Source organism: Hibiscus syriacus, unplaced genomic scaffold (genome assembly GCF_006381635.1).
Source record: "Hibiscus syriacus cultivar Baekdansim isolate YM2019G1 unplaced genomic scaffold, ASM638163v2 tig00111610_pilon, whole genome shotgun sequence".
Lineage (NCBI taxonomy): Eukaryota > Viridiplantae > Streptophyta > Magnoliopsida > Malvales > Malvaceae > Hibiscus > Hibiscus syriacus.
In genome coordinates, this window is record NW_024063132.1 from 27,935 (window position 1) to 37,020 (window position 9,086).

A 9,086-nucleotide genomic window follows, 5' to 3' on the forward strand; every position below is an offset into this window, starting at 1 on the left:
ATTTTATTTTCGTCAAGAAGTAGAATATATTTTCATTAAGCGCTGATCGATAGTATTATTGTAGTAAATTTTATGTGCTAAGCTTACGATTTTTTTTTCCTTCTTGTTTCTTCATTGAATGGGTTTTCAAAACACACGGTTCAGGAAATGAAACTCTTCCTAGTTCTAAATAGAAGTGGGAACTTGCCTGACAAAATTTTAAATATTAATATAATTAAATTATAATATATTAATTATTTAAAACAACTTTTTATATAACCGATTAATATTATATCATTTTGTACAAATAAGTAAATAAAAATAGGATAAATCATATGTTTAGTTCCTAAACTATTATTTTTGTTATGTTTTAGTAACTTCAATTTTTTTCAAAATAATACATAACGTTTACTTTAGATTTCATTTTAATACCCCACTGTTAAAAAACTTAACGGTGATGTTGACGTATCACTATCAGATCATGTCACGTCATCATTGGATAAAAAATTAAAAAATATCACGTTAGTAGTTCTGTTATTTTTTTATCGGTGGGGTATCAAATTGAAACTTAAACTAAACATTATGTATATTTTGAAGAAAAAAAATTATGTATTAAAATGGAACAAAAATAATAATTTAAGTACTAAAGGTATATTTTAGGTATAAAAATAACAAATAATGGTTTGAATAAAAGTATAATTGTAAATATCATGAATAAAATTATATTTCACCTCTGCTTCTAATAGAAAAGCATTGATCGATGTTTTTTTAAAAGAAAAGATAAAGTGTTGATCCATGGGGCAAATAATGCCAAATGTATGCTGACGTTGTATTGTATCAGGCAATCGGCCCAAATATAATGAGTAGAACAAAATTAAAGGATGCCATATGGAATCCGAATGTGCAGAGATAAGAGTAGTCAAATAAATACCTGAGATAGCTTCTGACCACATCTGTGCTGCTACGCCTACTATGATAAAACAAAATGGGGGAAGGATCTGCTATAACATGCCGTTTATCTGCTAATATGTGTTTATGGAGCTGCACAGTGCTTTGTAAAGTTGAATCTTAAAGCTATTGAATGATTTGAGTGTTGACATTTGGTTTTTTGGGCTTTTCAGTCTTTATCGATGTACGGGTCAATTTTGCCAAGTTTTCAAAAGGAAAACTGTTCGGTGATATGTCAAATCAAACATTTTTTTTAACAACAATTGTTTCAATCTTAATGATATGATACAATCTAATATTTGTTATAAAATTAATAGTATTATTAAAAATATAATATTTTAAACCATATCTAATCTAAAATACTATAATTTTTATAATATTTTTATCGTACTTATTTTCATATTTTTAATCTTAAAAGCGGACTATTATTTTTAGACTTTCACATTATATTTTGCTGTTAACAAGAGTACGAAATGAAGACTTCAACACAAATATTTGATAATTTTGTCCTCCATTATTTTTATTTTTCTAAATACATTTATGGGCAATATTTTTTTAAAGTAATATCATTTATCGAAATCATATCAATAACGTCTTGTTAATTACATATTGAACAAACACAGTCGACACTATCATAAAATCTTACAATGATCGTCTAGTGATAGTTTGATAAGCAAAAGTAAGAATAAATAAAGCAACGACGTATGTAAACTGATCCCACCAACCATAGAGGAAAAACTTGAAGAAAATCCAAAAACGACAAACATATAAGGCGATCTCCCTTGAAAGTCAATCATGACCATGGAAACATGTTGAAATAAAGACCAAGAAAAAAAAACCAATAAATAAACTTACACCGGAAGTTCATAAACACCAATTGTTAGGTATGGCTCATAAATGTACCATGTTTATATATTATAAATAGAGATGTAACTTAAACCTATGAGATATTAAATAAAACTTCTAGCGCCGCCTAGGCACTGAGAACGTAAACACATTGTTGAACCTTGTTAAAATTCTTGTGTTCTTTCATTTTTCTTTACCCGATTCTTCAACACTGATAATAGTGATACCCTTTACCATAAAAAACCAAGAGAAAACATTAATATTAAACTATGATAAAACTAAAATTGAAAATCGGTCAAAGTAAAATTAAACAGAGAAAAAGGTAAACAAAATGACATGGAAATGACCATAAACGTCCACCATCACTGCCCCAAAGATCTCGTAGATTTACTTGTAACTCCTGAACTGCCTAAGAGATTTATGGGCGATATTTGAATATGCTTAATATTAAAATTAAGTAAGCCAAAATAATGTATTAGTAAAATATTTAAGATTTAAATTATTCCTTATTAAGTGGTCTTAATGATTAAAAGAATCGTTAATTTTTCTTAAGATCACATATTTAAACAATTGTGTTTATAAAATATGTGTTGTTAATAATATAAAAATATCATGAATAGATATTATGTTGTAACCACTTGAAACTATTAAAAAAACAAAAATAAAGAAAGAAAGAACATAACTAATACAGATATTTAAATATTAATTTGTTGTAGGTAAAAGTAACTTACTCCGAATCATGGGTATGCAATTTCAAATATGTTTTTAAAAATTAAAGTGCATTTGGATAGTAAATATTCAATGGTTAATATTTATATATGTTACAAATAATAGTTTAAATATTTACATCGTATTAATAAAAAAATATTTAAATTAGAATTAGAATTAAATAAATGTCAAAAGTGTACATTATTTTTTGACAAAATGTATAATGTGAAGCATATTTTACTTTGGTGTAGTTATACACATAAAACTTTAATTTGTGATTTAATTGTACTTTTTAAAATATAAATTTATTTATTTATTTTCGTATTAAATACTATAACCATCCACGTATGTAATATGCAAATGTAAAAAAAATGTTATACAGAAATTTATTTTAATAAATTATAAAAACTAAATCAGATTAAAATTGTTTACATATAATCACACAAAATCGATATTTATATATCACATTCTACATTTCATCAAAACTCATATAGTTTTTTTATTTATCCCTTTTAGGAATAAAAAGAAAATATTAATATTTTGTGTATTATACAAATTTATCAACTAAACACTAAACTATTTATTCTTTATGTTTTTACAACTTATTTGAATCAAACAATATCAGTGATAAATGAATTATCATTATTTTTCACAGTTTCGGGTATACTGAAAAAAAGTAAATGGCACAAATCACAGTTACAAATTTTAATTTACAACTCAGACGTAAATTATAAAAATTCTCTTTAACCCTTAAATTACTTTATTATTTATTTCACATGCATACCACTAAAAAAGTAAATCGTATATAAGCAATAAGAGAGACGAAAGAATAATCAGAATATTTTAGAGAATAAATTTAAATAAAATGAAAAAGATAGATAACAGGAGCAAAACAAGGGGGCACACAAAGCTATAGAGTTTGCACGTTTTCATTAAATTATTGTTTTAATGACTAATTCAAACAATAAAATTAAAAAAATATTAAAAACCTAATAATCAATTCAACCGATCATCCTTGAATATTTAACAGATTTTTATTATTTTTAAAGTCTCGAGTACTACTATTATACAATGGTCGGTCAAGCCACGTAGGTAAAAAATCTAATAATTTGATTTAATGATTATAATATTATTTTAAAAATATAATTGTCGAAATATAAAATTATTTTATATCATTAAAAATAATATACTATTTGATTTGATTTATTTGATCAAAATATAAAATTATAATATTTAATTGATAAAATGTAAAATTATCTTTAAATGTATTTCATTAATTTATCTAAAATATATCTGCATATTATCTTCATGATAGATTTTCTAAAATAATATTAACCTTCAATTTTAATTTATAAGATAGTGGTATAAAAATTTATAAAAACTCATTTTATATAACTCTATTTAAATTTTATATTTTAACATAATAATACAATCAAAATATTAAATAATGTTAAAAAAATAAAAGTACATATTATTAGTACAATTAATATGTACATAGAATTATACACTAATGTATTATTTTATGTCACGCCTAATATTACTAAATTTACATATAAACAAATTAAATTGATAACTGTGAACAAATTGTTCTAACCAAATTAAAACAAGCATGGACGTTTATATAGGTATATGAACAATGTAATTTTAGGGTTTTGTTAGATTTTATATCTTTTATGTCAATAATATAATTTTGACCCTTGAATAAGAATACTAACCTTTTGAAAAAATTGATAATAATAATAATAATATAATTACAATTTATCTAATCTAAATCTAAGGAGTTTAGTAATTAAGGGATCTATTATTATCTCCTAAGGTTCTAGGTTTGAATGCCGCCAATACGAGAGTACGGGTGTTCATTATGGCTTAAAATTTTGAATAGATTATGATTTGTATTTATCTCTTGTTTCTAAAATTATACAATAACTATAATTAAATATTAATTTGTTTGTATATTAATGGAAACCTATTATGATTGCTAGGAATTCAGATTCTATTATTTAAAGAAATCCAACTCATTCAGTGCCTTTGAGTTATGGAACTTGTATATATATATATAATCTTAGATGATTATAAGATAATATATTTAATTTTTTTATTTTATTAATAATGGACCCATTTATTATACAAGCTTAATATGTTATATCAATAGTAAACACATACAATAATTTTGTGCGTTTATTTTTTCAGATTTGTTAATTAACACTATACAAAAATCATGGAATGAGGACGAATATGCCATATTCTAAATTTTTAATTATTGAAAGTTGACCCTTTTTAAATATATTTAGTCAGATCGAATATTCTTTTAATTGACGTGGTGTAATATGCATACGACAAATGTAACATTTTATTATGCGACTGCAGTTATTATATAGATAATATATATTTTTTCGAACTGCATCAACAATTAAATAATAAAAATATTGTTTTAAAGAATTTTAATTGACCTGCTATTTAATTGTTATTATGATTGTTTGAAGTGTCCCTTGCACTTACAAAACAAGTTGTTGTAACGTAAAAGCGTATTAAATGAAAGTCTTAAGGCATAAATTGATGTCTAAACTATTCTCAAAGTTAATTTTAGGTATTTAAAATATTTTTTTTTTAAATAAGTGTTCAACATTTTTTCATTATAATTTTAGGTGTCTAACATTTCTGACGATATATTTTTAGATGTCTGAACTGTAACGAATGTTAAGTGACACATGTCGATTTTATAGAATTTTATTTCAAAAAATAAATTAGAAATTTATTTTTAATTTTTTTATTGAAATTTTAAAGAAACCCAAACTTCCTTAAAAAATTAATTTCAATCCATTTGACACCTCCGAGTGTCGCCAATCGGTCAAAATTTCAACAGTGTGAGACCGACCAAACACCCAACATTTTAAACCCTTGTTCAAACTTCTAATTGCAGCGACCAATCGACGATTGGCAACGTGGATAACCCCTTTAGTCAATCACGAAATCTTGTTTTTACACTGTCATTTGGTGTTTGGCCGGTCACGAAAATAAGCGGTTTTGATAGTTGGGTGGTTTGTCGGTCGAACAACGTTGGGTATTTGGCCAATTGACGTCGTTGATGGCGGTCGGCGGTGCTAAGAGATCGAAATTAGGGTTTTTTCTCGAGTTTTTGAGTTTTTTAAAATAATTTTTAATTTAAATTGTTTTTTAAAAATAAATTTTTATATGAAACAAGGTAAGGGGGAGGTAGGATAGTAGGTTGCCCCCAACGCAGGTTGAGAGCAGCTTCCGTGGGAGACCTCCGACAGTCAGAATTATGAAATGACCCCGTGGGACTCGATCCCACGACCACAAGATTAAGAGTATTACGCTCTACCAACTGAGTTGGACGGGCAAGTTTAATAAATAATAACTATAATGAATTCAGGTACATAAAACTTTAATTTATTTCAATTTTGATAATTGATCCAATTTAATATCAATTTAGTTATATATTATTTATTAACCCATCAAATAACCTAAAAGGAAAAAAATAATAAAAGAGCTTATTTCATGTTACCTCATCAGGATGCGATGGCAAGGGACTAAACTACATCATAGGCTGGTTCAAATTGGACACAACAAAACAAAAGAAAAAAGGATTTTAAACAGAAAATAGAAAGACAAGGATTAATGTTGACAAATGGAATCCCAACCTCATCGAACGAATTGTGAGCGCGGTAAAGAAAACCCAGAGATATCCCTCACGTGTAAAAATCGTAAGCTCTTGTTATCCTCGGAAACTTTTGCATGTGGTTTAAAGGAAACAAAATATGTTATTCTGAAGAGAGAGAAAAGAGAGCAAGAAAATGGGTGATTTTACCCCACTGACACCGTTTGTTTTTATTTTTACTTTTCTAACACCGTTCGGCCAATATTTCCAAAACTAGCACCCTTTCTGCTGAGTTGGCAAAGGCGCGTCCCCGGGGGCGCGCTTTACCCGGTTTTTCGCTGAGTTGGATGCCACGTATGAAAGGCGCGTCCCCGGGGACGCGCCTTTGCCAACTCAGCAGACACGTATTTTGTTTTATAATAAATAGTTTATTTTATTATTATTATAAATTAATAATATATTATGTAAAATGTTTCGATTATATTATGTAAAATGTTTCGATTATAATGTAAAAATTATAACTAATAATATTAAATATTATTAAATAAATATATTAAATATATTTATGTATTTAAAAGTTAAAAAAAATTATTTAGGTGTACATACATTGACAAATTATATAAATGCAATAACATTAAATTATTAGAAATAAAAACATTCATTTAAAAACTTTAATTACATAAGAGTTAACGGTTATATGATGATAACAGAGCTGGACATTTTTTTCTATTGTGCCCGATGTTTCTACAATGCCCACATCGTTTTTGTTCTGTTGACTTCTCCCGAATATCCATATCACAATGTATTCTAGTAGATTTTGGACGACCTGAGTCCCTCAATAGCAATGGATCTGGGACAATTGTAAGCCAAGTTTGAATCTCATTTGGGTCTCTTTCGTTTCCTATGGGCGGAAACTCAAATTCATATACCTTGAAAACTTGTGAAAGTTGGTATACGGGATCAACATAATTTTTGTAGTCCAAATGCGAATGTGAGCAAGCAGCAATGACATGAGAGCATGGATATTTGAGTGCTTGAAAGAAACCACAATCGCACCACCTCTCTTGCAGATTAACTCTGAAAGAGTTAGCTTCAATCCCTTGCAGCGGACGTGGCATTTCGGTTACACGAAACAATTCACGGGTGCGAGAAAAATTTGTAACTAACATCCCATTTGATGTAGCCATTTTTTTCTGTAAATCGGCTACTAGTCTTGGGTGGTAAATATGTCCGTTTTGCATCCAAGTAAGAGCTTGTCCACCGAGTTTTGCAAAGAGTTGACCCAAACGAAAATAAGTCGTTTTGACCAACGCCGTGACTGGTAAATGACGCGCCCCCTTTAAGGTTGAATTTATTGCTTCAGCCAAGTTTGTTGTCATATGACCATAGCGATACCCCCCGTCATATGCATTGTCCACATTTCTTTGCTGATGTCCATAATGTACTCGCACCCCTTCTTATTTTTGCCAAACAGCTCTTGTAGCATCGACTCAAACCTTTGAGGTAAGAGTTCGTAACCTAAGTCATTAGGAATATGTAATAGTTAATATGAAGTATAAATAAGTAATAAGAAATTGATAGAAAAATTGGGAAAAAGTAACATACCCATCCGCACGACTAACTGACGTTCATCGTTCTTCTTGTATTTTCCGTAATAGTTTGCAGCAATATGACGGACACAATAACGATGTTGAACATGTGGAGGTCTATACATTGTACCCAAAGAGTCCATTGCTGCTTTTATCCCGGCTCCTCGGTCTGAAATAATGCATACTCGTTCCCTGGTGACAACATGTAAACGTAAATTTTTAAGGAAAAAAGCCCAAGACTCAGTGTCTTCTCCTTGAACGAGGGCAAACGCAACAGGAAGAATATTGCGGTTTCCATCTTGGACCACAGCCAATAATAAAACTTGCTTGTATTTCCATACAAGAAAGTACCATCAATTTGGACAATTGGTTTACAGTACTTGACTGCATTAATACACTGAGGGTAAGTCCAAAAGACTCGGTAAAATTGGCAGCGATCGCGAACCATTCGATCATTCACGTAATGATGTTGAGTTTCGAACTCAACAATTGTCCCGGGATTAAGTCTTTGCACAACATGAAACCAACTGGGCAGCTCGTTGTAAGAGGAATCCCATTCGCCATGAAGTTTGCAAATGGCATTCTGTTTGCCAACCACGCTTTTTTATATGAGACAGTGTACCCATATTGGGACTGTATAGCAGAAATCAACACTGCAACAGCTATATGAGAGCTTTGCTTCACAATGGGCATGATTGCTTGACAAATAATGTTGGAGTCCAAGTTGGGATGATCCTGGTTTATACCTGTTGCACAACATGTATGAGGACCGTTGTATCTGGTTAGTTCCCATAAGTTGTTCTTCCTCTTCCTCTTTGATACACGGACCATCCATTGACATCCGTTGTGACGTTGGACGCAGTAGCAGACATATTTCTCCGTGTTAGATCGATCAACTCGGGACTGAACTGAGTTACGAATATTGTAACTCTTTATTGCCATCATTGCTTCCTCCTTCGATGCGAACTCCATTCCAATATGTAAATTACCGTCATTGACTGATGATTGAAGTCCATAGTTTCCAACATCAGGAAGATCTGGAAATTCAGGCTCATACATTGCATCATAATCAGCCTCATACATATGTGCAGGAAGTTCGGCTAGTGTTGTATTTATCGGAACGTCATCCTCGTCATCATCAGAATGTACGTTAAACTGTGGTGAGTCAGGTTCAACGAATAATCTCGTTTCAGCACCATCTGCACCTGGCTCCCGAAGAGGTTCTTCTGGTGGAGATGAGGGTTCCTCCGATAATCCAATGTTGAGGTCAAATAAGTTCCCGCTTGCGTGTCCTCCCCTTGAACTTGAGGCCATTGTATCATGTGGGATGTGAATAGACTGTCGTCTCGTTGGCATTTCCATATGTAAGTCGAAAACATTGGCAGATGAATGTCTGC